The 19,331-nt window shown below is 38.0% G+C and overlaps 1 long non-coding RNA gene across 4 annotated transcripts in view; it reads left to right on the forward strand.

Moving 5' to 3' along the window:
* The window catches only part of LOC114893122, a 132,879-nt gene that overhangs the window by 76,951 nt on the left and 36,597 nt on the right, over positions 1-19,331 (forward strand). For all 4 annotated transcript variants that reach the window (XR_003792834.1, XR_003792831.1, XR_003792833.1 and 1 more), the window contains 3 exons: positions 4,165-4,266; positions 5,376-5,528; positions 8,307-8,371. This is a non-coding gene — a long non-coding RNA (uncharacterized LOC114893122). The remainder of the gene's footprint in view (positions 1-4,164; positions 4,267-5,375; positions 5,529-8,306; positions 8,372-19,331) is intronic.

A 19,331-nucleotide genomic window follows, 5' to 3' on the forward strand; every position in this document is an offset into this window, starting at 1 on the left:
CACAGCTCTGTGGATAAAGGGAAAATATAGTACTGTTCCAGTCCTGATGGTGCCATACCCTGCATCCAGGATGACTATGAGAATGTTAAGGACATAAGAATTTACTCTTTTTTTTTTTTTAACATCTTTATTGGGGTATGATTGCTTTACAATGGTGTGTTAGTTTCTGCTTTATAACAAAGTGAATCAGTTATACAAGGAATTTACTCTTACCTGTTCCCTACAAAATTCATATGGAAGCAAGCTGCATGCTTACTGTATCAAGCTAGAAGAAGGAAAAAGAGCATGGGAATCATATATAGAAGGGTTTGGGGTTTAGGCTTGGCAGTGGTAAATATCACTTCTCTTTATATTTCATTGACTAAAAAGGCATTAACAACTAAACCTAACTGCAAGGGAAACTGTAACATGTACTCCAGTTGTGAAGGCAAGAAGAAGAAAAACTAGATTTTCAAACTAGCTATTCTTTGCTATGGTGCACGAGGTAACTTTGAAAAGTTCATGTTAGCCTTCATGGGGACACGAAACTGTGGAAGGAAAAAGCAGGAGCTGGTAGTCCAGTTAGATGACTATTAAAATAGTACAGCCAGAAAATGATGGCTCCTGGGACTAGAGAGATAAAAGTAGAGGTGGTGAGAAGCTGTTGTGCTCAGGATATGCTTTGCAGATAGGGTCAAGATGACCCTATCTTACTGATAGATTAGATATAGGATGATAAGAAAAGAGAAAAATCAAAGGTTATCCTGTTGGCATTAGAAAGTCGTTAAAGGGTAGTGCCAATTTTTGAGATGAGAGAGACATGGGGATGAGCAGATTTGTGTTTTAGGTGTGAGAAATCAAGAATTCTCTTTTTGAACTTCCTACCAAATATTTAAATACCAAGAAGGTAGCTGTATAAATGAGTCTGAAACTAAGAGAAGAAGTAAGTGATGTTGTTACACACGTGGACATCATCAGTATATACGGTCAAATTGGATAAGATTATTTTGATAGGAAATAACCATTTTAAGAGTAAGGGTTAGGGCACTGTAACATTAAGAGAAAGAGGAGTCAGCAAATATAATCAGTGAATGGGGAAATTTCCATATGAATTTGATATTTTTAAAGCTGAGTGAAGAAAGTTTTTCAAGAAGGAAAATATGTTCACTTTGTCAAATATTATTGTACTGGAGGACCAGACAAATCGAGGCAGAAGTGATCATTGGATTTAGCAAGATGCAGTCATTGTGACTACAACTAAAGGAATTTCAAAGTAGTGGTGGGATCAAAATGTTAAAGAGAAAATTGGAGCATACCTACAACTCTTTCAGGGATTCTTGCTATAAAGGGGAGCGGCTGATAAAAAGTATGAGGGCAGCAGAGAGACTTTAAAAATAGGAAATATTATAGCATGTTTATATGTTATTAGAACTGTAAAGAGAGTAGGAATTATGATGTGGGAGGAAGAGGAGATACATTCCTTGAATAGGTGAAAGAGTGTGGTCCAGTGCACATTTTGAGGAACTGACCTTTGAAAATGGGCATGGACAGGACAAAAGTTGAAATAGTAGGTAAACAGAGTCTGTGGGTACAGAGTCTGTGGGTTCTTAGATGTAATGCTGGGAAAAGAAGTCTTTTTCTTCTGATTGTGCCCTTTCTTTCATATAAATAAGAAGGGAAGTCAAGAACCAAGAGTGAGGAGAGATGGTTACCTATTGGAGGAGAGGAAAAGTTCCCTGTGAGTGAAGAGACTCGTGTACTACACAAGAGTTCTCCAAGTACTGAGTTCTCTGGGACGTTATTAGTTATTGCTAAATACGTGTACACTCTCTTTAGTATCATGCATTCATTACTAGAGATGTGGGACAGAGTAATTCAATGCATGGATTTTGAAGGCTCTTTTGGATTGAAGATTGTATTAGCCAAATTTTCTTTTTTGCACCAACTCTTGCATTCTGCAACAGTACAGCAAGGATTTATTGCACCCAATTAAACGAAGACATCATTCTTCTCCTCAAGGAGGTGACAGTCTTATTCATTCCATTCACGGAGGTGAGGTGATCTTTAGGACTATTATTTCAGAGTTTTAAAAAGTAGTGAAAACAAATTGGTGCCTGCTATGATCTGAATGTGTCCCCCCCCAAATTTATATGTTGACATCCTAGTGCTCAGTATGATAGTATTAGGAGGTACAACCTTTATGAGGCTTTAGGAGGTGATTTCTGATTTCAGTGTGTTCAGTAGGTAGGTTGCTGAAGCATGTCCAGCTTCTCTAGCAAGTGATGGCCCTCAGGTTCCCCTGGCTCTCCCCTTGTGCACCTTTATAGTGGAGTGTTTTCTTGAGACACCTCCTCACGAACAGCTTTCCTTGGAACCCTAGAAAGTAAGTTTTTGCTAAATTACAGTTGCTGGATTTTCAGCAAGTTATACTAGTAAGAAACCACAATGACTTCTCTGTCATCCAGCAAGCCATGGATGTGTCCTCTCTATTGAGGTCTGGATCTCAGCCCTGGCGCAGCTGCTTCCTTGGGTGTTCAATCTCACCCTGAAATCTGTTCCTTATATCTGCTATTCCTATGTTCTTTAGAGTCCTCATGCTTGTGCCCCATTCCTTCCGAACTCCAGCACCCTGCTATGGTCAATCCTTTATTTTAAACTTTTCCCCTTCACATTACTATGTAATTCCTATCTCCTGATTGGACACTAATGGATAGAATTATCTCCATTTTACAAATGAAACTGATGTCAGAAAGCAATATAAATTTGTGCAAAATCAGACAGATAGCAAGTGAATAACTGCAATCTGGATACAAGCGGTATGAATTCAGAGCCTATGCATATACCACGGTGCTAAACTGCCTTGTACAGGAAAATATAATGAATATACTGTGTTCTATGAAATAACCAGTTGAGTGATACAAAGCACCTTTTTTATTCTTAACTTGGGGGTGACATCTAAACCATTACGTATGTATGTTAGAACTCTATGATTCCATAGATTTCCATCATGTATATTCTGAACTGCTCACCTGCTATAATTCCTTATCTTTTCAATGGAGAAGTGGTATTAAATCATTTAAAATCTTTACTTAGATATCAAGCCCCCCATTCATGTTAATTTCTCCACCTGTTGTCCTCTCTGTTTTTATTATGTAAATAAATACTTTGTGGGAAAATTTTCTGTGCATGTATTATTTTCTGTACATATATTACTCAGTTATACAGATAGCATGTAAATTTTGGAGTGTTTCCTCAAACCATACTTACAATTAACCATATAACCAGGTCACCAATGGTAAAATCTTGGAACAAATAATGTGTTAATTGTGACTTTTTGACACATTATTATTATTCTGCATTTGTAGTATGAAAAAAAGACTAAATATTTAAAGGAATCAGAATGACAGGGTGAAAACTCAGATTAATTAGAGGTGATGGTTATTGAGAGAGAGAGAGAGAGACAGAGAATGATCCCTCTGTGTTAGGAACAAAGAGTCTTGATTTCATCCTCAACCTTTCTGGAATCGTTTACTTGAAAAGGCAAAAACTCCATGACACTTTGGGCTTTCTCTCTTTCCTAATATACTTTGCTCTTTATGTTTGGTTTTTCCAAAACACTGAAGAAATACTAAGCTTAATATTAAGAAATATTAAGTCAATTATCTCTCCCACTTTCAACAATAACAGCAAACAACCAAAAAAAAAAAAAAAAAAAGCAAGTCATACACAAAAAGTCAATAGGTTCATTCCTGTAATTTGTTAACTTTGCATACCTCCTCAGGAAACTTACAGGTTTTTTTTTTTTTTCAATGAAAACCAAAATATTGTAATTTGCTAGTTTGAAGAGAAATGATTGAATTCTGAACTGTACCACAGAATATGAATCAGTAAACCGAGTTCCCATCTGATAGCCAAGCGAACACTGCATCTTCTAGTGTGTAACCTGGCTCTGTAATTCATTATTGTTACCATCATTATATCCTCAATGTGACAGCTTTAGTTTTCTGGAAAGGATTTAGTTGGTTAAAAAACAAATCCCCTATCCATTTCCAAGGAGCAAGCAACTGTTTTGTTCTTTCTCTCAGAGGGGGAGGATGGAAGTCAAAGCAGGAGTGCTCATGGAGACATTTGAGGGCCTTTTGGAGTGGAGATGCACCTTTTTGACCTTTTCATCTGTCTTTTCAGTCCTCAACAGAAAGATTCCACAATGACAACTGGGAAGCTTACATGAAGCAGAACTGAGTTCCTGTGGTTAGTTATATGCGATATCAGAAACAGAATTCCATGGTAAGTAGATCATCTTGAGTGTAGTATTTTTGAATATAATTTAAAGATCTCTTGGTTGCATTTATTTTTTGTTGGGTGTATATGTGTGTATTCTGAACATATGTTTACATACGGGTATAAAGTGCGTGTATTATGCATTAGTTTATATTTCCATAAACACAAAATGCCTAAGGTGTGGTTCACTCATGGTTCACCTATATACTGGTTATTTTGATTTTTTTCTTAACCATACCCAAAGGATATTATTTTTATCCATTTTCCCATGAATAAACCCAGTAAGTGATTTTTTTTTCCCATTTGGTATTTTTTTAGTTAATTTTAACTTCATTATTAAGATGAATTGTAATGATGTTTAAAACCCCAGAGGCAAACTGGCTTCATTTGATTTCTTCTGGTAGATGAAAAAAAATTGTAGCTGTTCCTATATTCTGTGAAATGTGCCCTGTGCTTTGTGCTTACATTTTTAATGTGCCTTTCAAAACAGTGTTGATTTGGTTCTTTCTTTTAAAATATAAAACAATAAATATTTTATAAGGAAAAGGATAGTTTTTTTTTTTCTTTTTTGGGGTATAAGCAAACTGAAACAGTAAAAATAATCTCACCCTATTAACCAATTGAAAGCAAACAATACTGTTTTTAATTAGTTTGAGCTTCCAAAAAATATTTACCTCGGGTTGTAGCTTGTTAGGCATGTGCTCTCTCAGAAAGTTTTGTCTTGGAACATCATGAAGTCTGTCCCCTGCTGAGGCTTTTGTTCTCCCAAACGGAAAGAAGGGATACAAATAGCAAATACTATCTGGAATTTACTCAAAGGAATTCATTCAAACAGACTTATTATAGATGTATCATGTCATGATTTCTGGAGGAATTTCAGGTGCCCTCACGAAAAAATATGACACATTTTCATGCATTATCGCAGCTTTCTGTAATATAAACTTTAATTCATACGAAGAAAGGTGGCCGCTGTTTGCCAAGCTCCCTGTTCAGGCCTTAGGAACAGGAACAGAGTTATCTGGATATTACTCCCTGTATTACATAGAACTTGTCCTCTTCCATTCATTTATGTAGCACACATTTATTGAGCACCTTCTCTGTACCTTGTATTGAAGGAGATAAAAACATGAATTAAGCACAGACCCTGCACTCAATGAACTTCAGGTCTAATGGGAGATATGGACAAGTGCATATTGTTTATATTCATGGAAGTGAAGAAGGAGAAGGAGAAGAAGAAGAAGAAAAAAAAAGGAAGAGGAGGAGGAGAGGTAAGTGTAGTGTGAAAGGAATGTAAGAGTTTGTAGGACCTCTTGGGAGGGGAACTTAAAGACCATTTCTTCTCTGCAGACGGCATTGAACACTGCATGGGATGACTTTTTTCTGTGATAGAGTTTAATCTCACCTGAATTTTAGGGAACAGAGGCATTTTTGGTTGCTGCTGTTTCTTCATCTTTTCTCTCTCTAGGCCTGTGACTTTTATGAACTAAAGGGGCCTCTCACCCACCCTTTTGGTAATAATCTCAAGCCTGCCTTGCCAGCCTAATTATTAGCAAATTGCTCTTGCTAGATCAATGGGCATGCTCTCAAGTCTAATAAGAATGAAAAAAGTGTTCAAAGCTGAGATATTTTTAGTCTTACAGAGAGATTGATTTTCTATGAGATTCTGAATTAACTTAAAAAAATTTCTTTTAAATTCCAGCTAACATTTCAGGTTTGAAGCTCACCATATGAGGGAATGTTTTCTTGGATACCCCTCCTTCTCCAGCTAACTTCTCATCATTTCTCATGGTTGGGAACTCATTCATGCTTTCTTAGTAAATGTAACATCCTAATGTTACCAGCTTTTACTATATTTTTTAAAAAGTGCAACTCAGATATGTATCATGATTCTGTAGGCTGGCTAGATGTTTTGGGATGTAATAGATCACACTAGAATGGCCTCACTAAGATGCTTGGGAACTCAGCCGGAGAAGCTGTGATGGCTGGGATCTCTTCCCATGGCTTCTCATTATTTGGAGGCGGTATGGGTCCCATAGCATGCAAGAAAGGGCAAGCCCCACTGCACACTTTTGAAGATTCTGCTTCTGGCATATTGGCTAGTGTCCAATTAACTGAAGCAAGGCATAAGGCCATACTCAGATTCAAGAGTTGGAGAAGAAGACTGCATCTCTTGACAGGAGAGGTGGCAAAGTCACATTGCAAAAGGCCATGCATACTAGGAACAAATATGAGACCATTACCACTACACTTTGCTACGCCAATTCACCCCTGGAGGCCAGCAGGAGGTAGACTCACAAGAGGAAGATATTAGGGGATAGACATTCTTGTACCTTAAAGGGCTCCAAGTGTAGATGGAATTCCCTTCCATTGCAAGTTTCATCAGCCTGCAATTCATTACCCCTTGAAGGTTTTCGAAACTGTACCAGAGTAGATGTTGACAGGAACACTCATGGCCAAGAGGGAGGCTCCAAAACCAGAGTGGAGCTTATTACAGGAAAAAAAAAAAAAAAAAAAAAAAAAAATGGGCACAGGATAAGATGAGCAGACAGAAGTTGATTTTATTCTGATACTATTCCCAGCAATGAGGTAGAGAGCCCAGAGCAAGTCTGGATCCTCAGCCTCACTGGAACAAACGGCAGAGGGTTTTAAACCCTGAGGGTGAGCTAGTGGAAAAGTACTGGATGATGTGAGAGAGCAGGTTGATCACCAGGGTTTGTGAGCGCATTTAGTTGTTCCTGAGTTTGCACATTTTTTTTCCTGTGATTAGTCAACCTGTGTTTGCTAATTGGCACCCATGGAAGTTCAACCTACCCTCCACAGAAACTGGGAGAGTGGGACACTTTATCCTTCAGTGTTTACTTTTCAAAATGATTCCTAGGTCCTTGAGAAAAGCATTTCCTGGGTTGTAAAACTGACAAGAGTCTGGGAGAAGATTTACATACAATTCAAAGGGGGCAGAGAAAGGATTTACAATGACAAGTTTTCTAAAATAAATGCTCTAAGAAAAGGGAAGTCAGGGACCTAGAGTCAGGAAGAAGCCCTGTTTAATCAGGCTGAGGGGATGGTTAAGATAATCTTGATTAAGCTGTCCAGAAGCAAAATACCCTGTTTTATACCTCTGCACAGGGTTGCCTGAACGAACCATCTTCTTCACATAATCACTGTCAGAGAATATTTTAACCAGTTTAATATTTTAATAACTGTTCAAAAAGTTTTTAAGGATTCTTAGGGGAAAAAAATCTCTGTTTCTATGTATAATTCATTTTTTTTCTTTTTTTAAATTTTTTATTGGGGTATAACTGATTTATAATGTTGAGTTATTTTCAGGTATACAGCAAAGTGAATCTGTTATACAAATACATATATCCACTCTTTTTTAGATTATTTTCCCATATAGGCCATTACAGAGTATTGAGTAGAGTTCCCTGTGCTATACACTAGGTCCTTATTAGTTACCTATTCTATATATAGTAGTGTGTATGTGTCAATCCCAGTCTTCCAATTTATCCCTCTTTCTGCTTCCCACTCCAGTAACCGTAAGTTTATTTTCTACAACTGTAATTCTATTTTGTAGATAAGTTCATTGGTAGCTTTTTTTTTAGATTCCTCATATAAGAAACATCATATACTTGTCTTTCTCTGTCTTACTTCACTCAGTATGAGATTCTATGCTATTTTCTAATGAATAGTCAATGTCTCTCACCTGAATATTTCTCTGGGTCTCTATGCATCTCTGACACAGTGATGTATCTATGGTGGGTATCATTTACTGAAATACCCATTAATGGCCAGGTAGCTGACATGTGCTCTATAGAAGAGGAAAATGAGGTTTAGAGACATTAGAAGATTTGCCTAAAGTTGTATAGATCAGTACAACAAAGATGGGATTTCAACCAAAGTGTGTTTGACCACAGTGCCTAGGCTCCAAGAATTTCTCTAACAAGCCACTCTCAGTGTGAAATCTGGCCCTGGGTTACTTTGAGGGATGCCCAAACTCTGTCTTAAATATTCTTTAACTTCCTGTTTCTTTCTCATTTTCACCACAGTCTGGCATCCATCCTTCCAAAACAGTTACCCTTATGTCTCCTGGCCTATGAAAACCAGATCTCAGGTAAGGTCCTGATGTCTACCTTGCAAAGGTATTGGATTGGGTATCTTTTTAAATGGGAAATGAAATGTTGATGTCCTATGAAGGAAAATTTAATCACCAGTAAAGTAGGTGAGGAAAGCATTGTTTTGGTTTGTTTACTTTCTTTGTTTGTTTTTAAACTAGTGGGGTGAGGAGAGGGGAGAAGGTACCCTATCCGCAGTGACCAAAGACAGCTCAGCACACCCAGCAGAGTGTAAAGCTATATATAGCCTTGCTAAGCTAGTACAAGATGTTCTATAGGAAACATTCATATGCTCTGAGGAGTTGCATTTCTTTCTTTTTTTTTAACATCTTTATTGGAGTATAATTGCTTTACAATGGTGTGTTAGCTTCTGCTTTATAACAAAGTGAATCAGCTATACATATACATATATCCCCATATCTCCTCCCTCTTGTGCAAGAGGGAGAAGTTGCATTTCTATCAGTAGGAGAATATTAGTTTTTTCTTTAACTGTCTTGATGTGAGGAGATTTCTTAATTAATTAAAAGTTTCACCAGTACTGTTTTCTTCTAGTTGAAGATGATGTCCCATCCAGTCTTAATGTTGTTAGTAGCAGGTCTATTCTTAAAACCATCCCTAAAAAATAATTAGCCACCTCACCAGAAACTGCTAGAACATTCCCTCACTTTCTAGAAATTCTGTTTCGTGTCATTCTTGTTTGGAACTTACCAGGCGATTAACAGTTTGCTAGTTCCTGAGAGTGGTAGAAAGAATGAACAGTGAACATGGATGTAAATATCACACTCATTTGTTTCAGGAATGGTAAAGCCAAGACTTAAATTGATAGTTAGGACAGGGAAGGAAACAAGATCCTTCTCCTCTCCTTTGATGCCCCCATATTTTATTTCTGAAATAAATACCCCATAAATAATAGGCCAGGAAATAGGATAATAAAATGGTTCAATTTTATAAATGATGATATGTAGGAAGCACGATAGAACTGGTGACTTCCTTCTAAGTTTTGGATAAAACATTGGAGGCTTCGCTGCCCCGGAGGCAGAGATGTTGGATCTGCCCTAATTATCTCAACTGGTAAGTCTGTTTGGCCCCCAGGAAGGTGGCCATATAACATAGAATGCAGATATTGCTCAGCTCAAACTGAGAAAACTGCTTTCCAATGCTTTTATGGAAGGCAGAGGCTGACGGACTCACCACCACTTTAGCCTCCTTCTTACCGTGATCCCAAATCAAGACCCCAGCCATAAACATCATCCATCTGGCACCTTCCAGTATTTAAAAAAAAAAACAATAGTTCCACATCTGTGAAGATTCTGGTTACAATAAGCTGCAAATCATTCGGTAGCTTTGCTTTGGGGACCTCACAAGACAGAGAAGTAGCTCAGAAGATACTATTTTTAGAGTTCATCTCACTCATCATCTAGGCTGTGGTAAGAAAATTGTAATTAGAAATGCTCCAGAGAAGAAAAAAGGGGCATTCACTCATCTTTGGATGTTTCAGAACTCAAATTCTGTTTCCTGCAAGTTGTTGAATCCTTTCTAACTGGTCTTTGTGGGGATATCACCAGGGAAAGGGAAATGAGACAGGCACTCATAAGTCATTATTTCTGAAGAATGTCTGCTCATATAATCCCTTTTGGTCTGGGCACCATATCTCAGACTCACAGCCCTCCGTGGCAAGTGGGGCAGTAAGGCATTAACTCTTGGACAGGAGACTTGCTTCATACGTGATTCCTTCAAAACAGGGGGTTATAGGAAACTGTCCAGGATGAATTAACTCCTACTTTGGGATGTATGGAGGTACAGAAAGTGGTATGAAATTGTGAGGACAAGGAGAGGGGGAAGGGTAACCTGGGAGGAAGTGAGAGAGTGGCATGGACATATATACACTACCAAATGTAAAACACATAGCTAGTGGGAAGCAGCTGCATAGCACAGGGAGATCAGCTCGGTGCTTTGTGACCACCTAGAGGGGTGGGATAGGGAGGGTAGGAGGGAGACGCAAGAGGGAAGAGATATGGGGATATATGTATATGTATAGCTGATTCACTTTGTTATAAAGCAGAAACTAACACACCATTGTAAAACAATTATACTCCAATAAAGATGTAAAAAAAAAAAAAGAGAAAAAGAGAAAACTCCAGACCTACAGCAATGTATCATTCTTGTTAGGTTACGAGAGCTTCCCAAAATCCCCAACTAAATTGTTGATTGTTACAGACCATCATAACAACAGGAGAGGGCGTTTCACTGAAGAACCAAATATTTAACCTGCCAACACATTTATTTTACATTAGCTGCTAACACTTTTCCCCATGATATGTTGATACAATCCATCTGAGTAAAAGACATAACAGTATAATTGATGGCCTCAACATTGTAATCAGGTCAGTAAACTGCCTGATTTACTGACACTACTTGTCAAATTGTCACATACTAGGTAAAGGCGGGGGTCAGGAAACATGTTTTTACTAACTAAAAATGCTATTTGCCAATACAAAGAAACAACCATTATAACTTGTTTTTCATTGCCCTTTATGGCATATAGTTTAATCTGCATGATTTCTGCATTAATAGGCAAAAATATTTAACTGTTTGTGGGCAAATAAGGAAGCCTCCATTCTCTATAGGAGGGATTAGAGGAATGGTCTAACAAAGGGGGTGTAACTAGGTATCTGACCTAAAGAAAAAGGAGTTCAAGAAACAGAGTTCAGTTAGGTCTTTGAAGAGTTAATGGAGAATCCATTTCTGTGGCAGTGGCTGAGATTGTAGCTGGGTCTCTTTGCTGTGATCCAAGCAGTAAGAAACATAGAAATACAGTAGGATAGGGCTTTCTTCCAACCACTGTCTTTCTTCCACACATGCATACACCCCCTAACATGCAACTACAATGCTTCTTGGCATAGACAACATCCCCCTTATCTAATATATTTAACCAGAGAAAGGATATTATTTTGTAAGAGCAACCTTTGTAATATAGAGGCTACATGACTCACTGTGATCCAACACTTTATCTTCTATCAAAGTAGGTCCCTTTGGGAAAGATATACTTAGAAAATCATGTTTTATATTCCTATGTGGACTTTTTAGTGACAAAGTTAATTTTACCCATGAGACTTATTTTGTGAATATGTTTTTATGTACAATCATTTTCTAAATGTACTGGATTTAGCATGGCTGAGGTAATACGACTATCTTATCAAAGAAATAGACTTTTGTCATGCAAAGCATTCCTTTGGGATCGATGGCTTTCAAGTATCTAATTATTGCAAGGACTTGATACACATTCTCTTTTAGATAACTTTTCATCTCCCTACCAAGATGCTTACTTGTACTTACATGCATCTGACAGATTTTCATCCAGTTCTTAAAAATAAGGACCTCTCTTCTTATCCAAGCTTATTTCTTCATCAGTTCCCTTAAATCCATCTCCTTCCTCATCCATACAGACATTCCATTTACTAACATTTCCCTCTCCCACATCATGAAATTATCTTCTGTACTGGCTCATTTTCCTCATCTTTTAGGAGACTCAAATGTATCCCATTCTTAAACTACCTATCTTGACACTGTTTCCTGCCGGACACTGTATAAACTGTCATCTCATGTAATTTCTTACTCTGTCTTTACTCCTCTCTTCCTATAATATTAACTGTATTAGTTACCTTTTACTCCTAAATTTGCTGTGATTTGCTTTTAGCCTCCCACACTCTTTGAAAACTGCTTTTGAACATTATGAACTAACATCTAATTGCCAATTCCAGTGAACATTTTCCAATTTGCAGCTTCCAGGCTTCTCTTGTGCATGCTTGCCTGCTCTGTGGGCTTGGTGTTGTACTTCTTCCAGTTGCCTTCCTCTGTCTGTGACTATTTATGCTCCTCCCAATTTTTCAAGTGTTAGTGAAGCCCAGGCTTCTGACTTTTGCCCAATGTCCTTCCAATTTTACATATTCTTCTTTAGTGGTATCATCTAGCTCCAGCCCTTTCCTCCATGGCTCCCAATGCATATCTTTAGGCTACGCTTTTCTTTAAGTTGCTCTAGGTAAGCTTGCTGGACATTTAGATGTCCCACGCACTCCATAAACTCAATATGTCCCAAACTAAACTTATTAATCCCTCCAACTAGAATTTAGAATCACTATTCCACCAGCATTTTTTTAGAAATTCATAAGTACCAAAATTTATAAAGAATAATTTAGCAATTGCTATCATATCTGAGTGGTAGAAAGATATGTTTTTGGTCCAGGTTCAGGGGCAGGACAGTGTTATCTGCATTCCCAGTTTTATATAAGAAGACTATATCTCATTTCCTACTGTATTCAAAGAAGCCCTACAACTCCTGACTTTGGATAGATATTAAACCCCAGCCTTTAATTAAGGACTGTCTTTTCTAGTTCCTCCTTTGTCCTAGCTTTCTCTTATTACCTCCCTCAAACCTCATCCCAAACTTCATGAACAGCAATCTGGCTCCTGCAGATTTTTAAAAAAATTAAATGTAGTTACCCAGAATTCTGTGTATTTGCAGTGTTTGTGTATGAAGAACTGATGGGGAATGGAGGGAGGTATTTTTGTATCTGCTTTGCTTGAATTGTTACTTTACATGGAAACACCAACAGGCACCCAGTGAATCACTGAGTTCCAGACAAACTTCCCTGACTTCATTATGCAGTCGTCATCCTACATTCTTACAGTAACAGAGTTAAATTTTAATTAGTCATCAGAGTAGTAACTGGCATGAAGTAGCCTACAGGCCTGAAAAGCAAAAATTGACTAAGAGCCATCATATCTTTGAAATATTAACTAATCCATTAATTTTACCTGTTAAAATCAACTTTATTGAAGAATAATATTTATATTCAACAAAATGAACCTATTTTAAGTATGGAGTTCAGTGAGTTTTTAGCTCACTGGATCCCCATACTAATTAAAAGAAGGAATATTTTTACCACACCCCAAATTTCCCTCATGCTCTGTATTAACTTGCTAGGATTGCCATAACAAAGCATTACAAGCTGGGTGGCTTAAACAACAGAATGTATTGTTTCACAGTTTTGGTGGCTAGAAGTCTGAGATAAGGTGGTGGAAGGGTTGGCTCCTTCTAAAGGTTGTGAGGAAGAATTCATTCCTTGTCTCTGTCCTAGCTTCTCTTGGCTTACTGGCAATCTTTGGTGTTTTTTGGTTTGTTGATGAATCACCTGATCTCTGCCTTAATCTTCACATGGCATTCTCTCTGTGAGCCTGTATGTCTCTGTGTCCTCGTTGCCCTGTTTTATAAGGACATGGGTCATATTGCATAAGAGCCTAATGGTCTCATCTTAACTTGACTATATTTACAAAGACCTTATTTCCAAATAAGGTCATGTTCTGATGCACTGGAGTTAAAAAGCTAAACATATCTTTTACCACCACCCTCCTTTTCCTGAGAGCATTCCCCAGTATACCATGTGAAAAAGAATCCCTGTTGAGTGATAGAAATATTCAAGCAGAGTCAGGAGGCACTATTAATTGCATGAACAGGTGGTTCAAATTTCCACATCACCTGTCTCAAAAAACATTTATGGTTTCTGTGTGGTTTCCTTCAACAACCAACAGAGTTCAATATGTAACTACTAGGCAAGAGTGAATCATCACTGCATTAAACCTTCTCACAGGTGGTCGTGAAGAAAAGTTAATAAATCTTCCCAGTGGGCAGAGCTGCAAGCCAGGTACTTGGATGTTCATGCTGTATAAATAAAGAACCGTGCTAAGCTATGGTTATACATAGACTTCTGTGCCATGGTAAACAGTTTGGTTATTCAGGAATACTGTAAGAGCAAGATTAGACAACCAGAAACAAGTTTAAGGAAGAGACATGTGGATAGACTTTCTGCCCATGTGGAATGGGCAGAAACAGTGAAAATATTTGTGCCTTATGTCCTACTAGCATGTACCTCAGAGGAGTCACCACATATCAGCTGCATAAGACGCCTCATCTTGTGGATATTAGCCAGTCTTTTTCCTTGGTTATCCTAGTACTTAGGCAATGGGCCTGTGAACAGAGTAGTGATAATGGCTGCCTGTCACTAAAGCTGATGGTATCTGACTGCCCTCCTGCCAGCAGAGATCGACACTAAGCCCTTGATTTAATATCATCCCTCAGAAAGACCAGGCATCTACTTGGGGGAAGGATGATTGTACCAGACCCATTCAACCCTGGAATTGTCGATCCACATCCCATATTTCATATATGGGTTTGCTTTCTCTATCGGCAATGCCTTTGCCAACACTATTCTTTGAGGGCTTTGAATGCCTGAGTTACCAACATCTTATCTGCATAACTTTGCCTCAGACCACAGGATGCTTTTTCTCATAAAGGAGGTATGACTGTGGCTGCATGACCACCCATGGGGTCCCCTGTTACTGCCTTGTCTACATCATGTGGAAAAAACTTGCCTAATAGGATGATGGAATGGCTTATTAAGAGCTCAGTTAAGGAACCAGCTTGAGTATCACACCCTAAAAGGTACAGGACCTGTCCTCAAGGATGCAGTTTGTACACTGAATATTTTTTACTATGTATGCAATAGCTAAACTACATAGATTTGGGAACTGTGTGGAAGTAGGATTGGCTCTCTCACTGTCTCTTCCGGTGACTCGCTTGGGGAATTTGTTGCTCATCTATGCACTTAGGATCTGCTAGATTAAAAGTCCTCATTCTCAGGGCTGGTGAAGTAATGCTTTGACAAAGTGATACAGTAGTGGATCCATTAAGCCTGAAGCTATGACTCCCACTTGAATATTTTGGGATCCTTGTGCTATTGAACCAGTAAAAAAGGAATTACCCTACTGGTAATTTCAATGAGCTTTATCATTATGTCCCAGTGAGGATCTAGGGTTACCACTACACAAATGAGGACAGAAAGAAGTAGGTCTAAAATCCAGGAAACTCACCAAGTCATCTTTTGATACCTTTAAACTCAGTGATAATCACACATTGAAAATTGTAGCAGCAGTACTCCCAAGGTAAAGCACCTGAGGACTCTGAAGCCTCAGGATTGAAGGTCTGGGTCACCTTGCCAGGCAAGCAAATTAGATCAACTGCTGATCAAATCAAGTGCTAATTAAGGGTAAGACAATCGAGAATAAATAAGGAAATAGTTAAGTTAAATAATTGCACGTGTCTTCTTGTTTTGTGCTCTGATTTTGGGGTGCGTGTGGGCTAAGACTCTTAGGAATTGATGAAACCTATAGAGGGTGAGGCTAATGGGATTCACTTTCTCTTCATCCTTACCCATTTCCCCCCCATCATTCTTCTTTTGTTCCTTTTTGTGAACTTTTCTTTTAGGGTCTATGCTAGTCTGCATCCAGTGCCAGCTCCTTATATCAGGGTTGACAGATTATTTGGAAAGCATTCTGAATCTTTGTAAATTTTTTAACATAAAATACATGAGGCATATAGAGAAGTATAAAGAATAATATTGCAAACGTCCATTATACTCACCAAATAAAATGTTGCAGATTCAGTTGAAGCCATTTCTTAATGCTTCTCCGAACCACTGTGTGCTCCCCTCAGAGACAACTACCCTGCTGAAACTGGTATATATATCTCCATATACATGTATTCACAAATAGTATGTAGCTTTATGTGTTTTGAAAATTAAATTATATCACATGGTATATATTTTTCTCTGTAATATATTTTTTATTCAACATGTTTTGAGATATATTTTTGTTGATTAGCCTAGATTTTTTTTAAAGTCCAGAGGTTGGTGGGGTTTTTTTTTTTTGGACCATTACCTTAATTGTCAGTGTTCTAAAGTCATCAACTCTTCATGTAACTCTAGAATGTTTCATTCTCATTAGCAGAGCTCCTTGTAATTCTGGAACAAAAGAGACTCACTTTATTCCAATCTAAGACATGCATCAGAAAATGAATGACTGATACAGAAGAATGGCTTGTTTTCTCTACCATGCAGTATTGCAATGCCAGGGTTCAGGAAAATTTGTGTGGATTTCAGCTTTTCAAGAAAATAATTCCAGATTGAGACCCAGAAAATTTAACAGAAGTTATTGGCTCTCTTATACAATTCCTTGACAATAATTATTGAAGATAAATTAGTTCTGCTTGCTTTTGTCTTCTTTTTCCAAGAGATTTTCCCATTCTCACTGCTAGAAAATGTATTAGGAAGCAATAAGGAAAAAACCAAAGGATGAACAAAGCTTCATTGGGTAACTGGGAAATAAGTCTAAAATTCTTACAGAGAGCTACCACAGTGAATGAAAAGAATAAATAAACCACAACTAACATAAAAAACAGCACTTCTATTAAACATAACTATACCATGGAGCTATTGTGCTATACATTTTCTTTCCTCTTAAAAGAAATTTATGTTAAAACAGAGTTTTGGAAGTCTAACGAAGTCCTTATAAACACAACTACTCTCCAGAAATTTAGAATCCACGTCAATTTTTGAAGTTTTAGTTTTTGTTCTGTAGCTTAGTACCAAAAGCATCCTCTATACTGGCTCTCACGACCTTTATTAGTCTTCCTAGGAAGTCTCTGTTTTGGGGGCCTCAGAGCAAGTGGTAACTGGCAATGCTACTTCTCTAGTTTATAGCCCATTGCCCTTCTAGTAAAAATGGTCAGACATTATCAAATACACTTAGTTCTATTAAGTCATATAGCAACAAATAATACAACCAGGACAAATTCAGATGTAAACAAAAGTAGTATAAAAGAAACTAAGAGTTTTATGGAGCTCAGCTTGTTTATTTTATTTAGGTACTATTGCACAAATGATGACAAAAAAAACATTCTTAACTTTGAATGAATTGGACTCTGGGAGCTGGAACATTGTTAATGTCATATAAAGACTGTATTCACTTTATGTTTAGGTGTGTAGGGGTCAGCTATCCTATATTGTTTAGTACATAGATCTCCAGATTAAGAGTAGTTGCAAAGATCTGCATTTGGACATGATGTAAATCATGAGATCCTTTCTATATTGGCTTCTTTCACTTAGTAATATACATTTAAGTTTCTTCCATCTCTTTCTATGTCTTGATAGCTCATTTCTTTTTAGCACTGAATAATATTCCATTGTCTGGATGCAATACAGTTTATTTATCTATCCACCTACTGAAGACATATTGGTTGCTTCCAAGTTTTGGCAATTATGAATAATCTGCTGTAAACGTCTGTGTGCAGGTTTTTGTGAACGTGAATTTTCAGTTCCTTTGGATAAATACCAAAAAGCATAACTGCAGGATCTTATGGGAAGAGTATATTTAGTTTTGTTAGAAACCACCAAACTGTCTTCCAAAATGGCTGTACCATTTTCCATTCTCATCAGCAATGAATGAGAGTTCTGTTGCTCTACATCTTCACTAGAATTTGGGCTTGTCTAGTGTTCTGGATTTTGGCCATTCTAGTAGGTATATAGTTATATCTCATTGTTTTAATTTTCATTTCCCTGATGACATATGATATGGAGAATCTTTCATATGCTTGTTTGCCATCTGTATATCTTTTTTCAACTATATTTTTATCTTGAAAAGCATCCTTGTATTTTAAAACTACTGACCTAGGCATATTTAAAACTACTAAGCTAGGTAATACTACTTAGATATTAGAGTTAGACAGTGGCCACGATTCAGTTACTTAATTCATGGGTCAGAAAGGTGTTAGTGTTAGAGAGATGAGACCAACAGTGGCTGTGGAGGACAGTTGATCATGTTCTTGGGACATGCCAAGTCCTTTGACACAGTGGTAGGCTGCAGGCTTATTGTTACCTCATTCCTCCTGGGAGGGGGTCTCTTGGCCATATGGAGGAAAGGGATAAAAATTCTGCTAGAAAATAGGATTAGGACATTCTGAAGAAGACCATCACTACTAACATGGGAAATGCTCGTTTTCTGCCATAGAAAATTTCACTTCGAAGTTGCTAAAGCCTCCATCAGTGATGTATAGGCTCTGAAGGGCCTACCCTTGCCCCTCAGAACTGAATGTTAAGAGCTGGGATCCTGACAGTGATGCCAGTGGAAGGTGGGGAGCAGAAGGTGCACATAACTTCTGGAGGGGAAGAGAGATTAAGAAGGAGCAGAGATTCATAAATTTCCAGCTGAGATTGAATTTAATGAGCTGAAAGGTGATTTGACTGAAAAAGTAAAGAAAAATTTGCACCAACCTCTGAACTCTAAGATTTTAGTACCATCTAGTAGCATTGTGATAGAGTAATATTTTCAGAATGTTAACTGACATTCCTCCTCCCTTTCAAGCGGATAACAGCCTACACACATCGCCACAGGGAAGAAATGCAGAGCAGAAAGCCCATCAATTTTAAGTCTCTTTCTGAATTGTAGGTTTAAAAATCCTTGGGCTTTAAGGTAACATGGACAAAAATATTTTCAATAAATCTGTACTAGAGAGCCAAAAGTTTAAGGAGAGTGGGTCTTCTCCTGGAGATTTAAAAATAAATTCCCAGGTAAAGGAAAGAAAGGACTAGAGGGGAACTGTTGAGACAAGAGATCTGGGTGGGTCCCAAAGAGGTGTTCAGGTAGTCATTAGAGCTGTTCATCCCAGGTATCCCATTATATCCAGTCCCTAATTCCATCCAATATATCGCCCCTACTCGAGGAAACATAGTAGGATTGCATTTCTCAGTCCTCTTCAAATTGCACGTGGCCGTATGACTTACACTGACAAGTGCAGTGTGAGTGGGAGTGATATATGTAACTTTAAGAGCCACGGTGTGACTTGCCACCTTCCCTTCCCACTGGAGTGGTTTTTGTGGGAGCATATCTTAAGAGGAAGCCTCCATCAGCCTGAGTCCCTGAGTGGGTACAGGAGCAGAGCTTCCCTAACAACCTGCATGGGACACAGAATGATTGAGAAGCTGACATCTGTTATGTTAAGCAGTTGAGGTTTGGGAGGGGTGTGTGTGTGTGTGTGTGTGTGTGTGTGTGTGTGTGTGTGTGTGTGTG

Source organism: Monodon monoceros, unplaced genomic scaffold, assembly GCF_005190385.1.
Source record: "Monodon monoceros isolate NGI ecotype Baffin Bay Population unplaced genomic scaffold, NGI_Narwhal_1 Super_Scaffold_12, whole genome shotgun sequence".
NCBI classification, from domain to species: Eukaryota; Metazoa; Chordata; class Mammalia; order Artiodactyla; family Monodontidae; genus Monodon; species Monodon monoceros.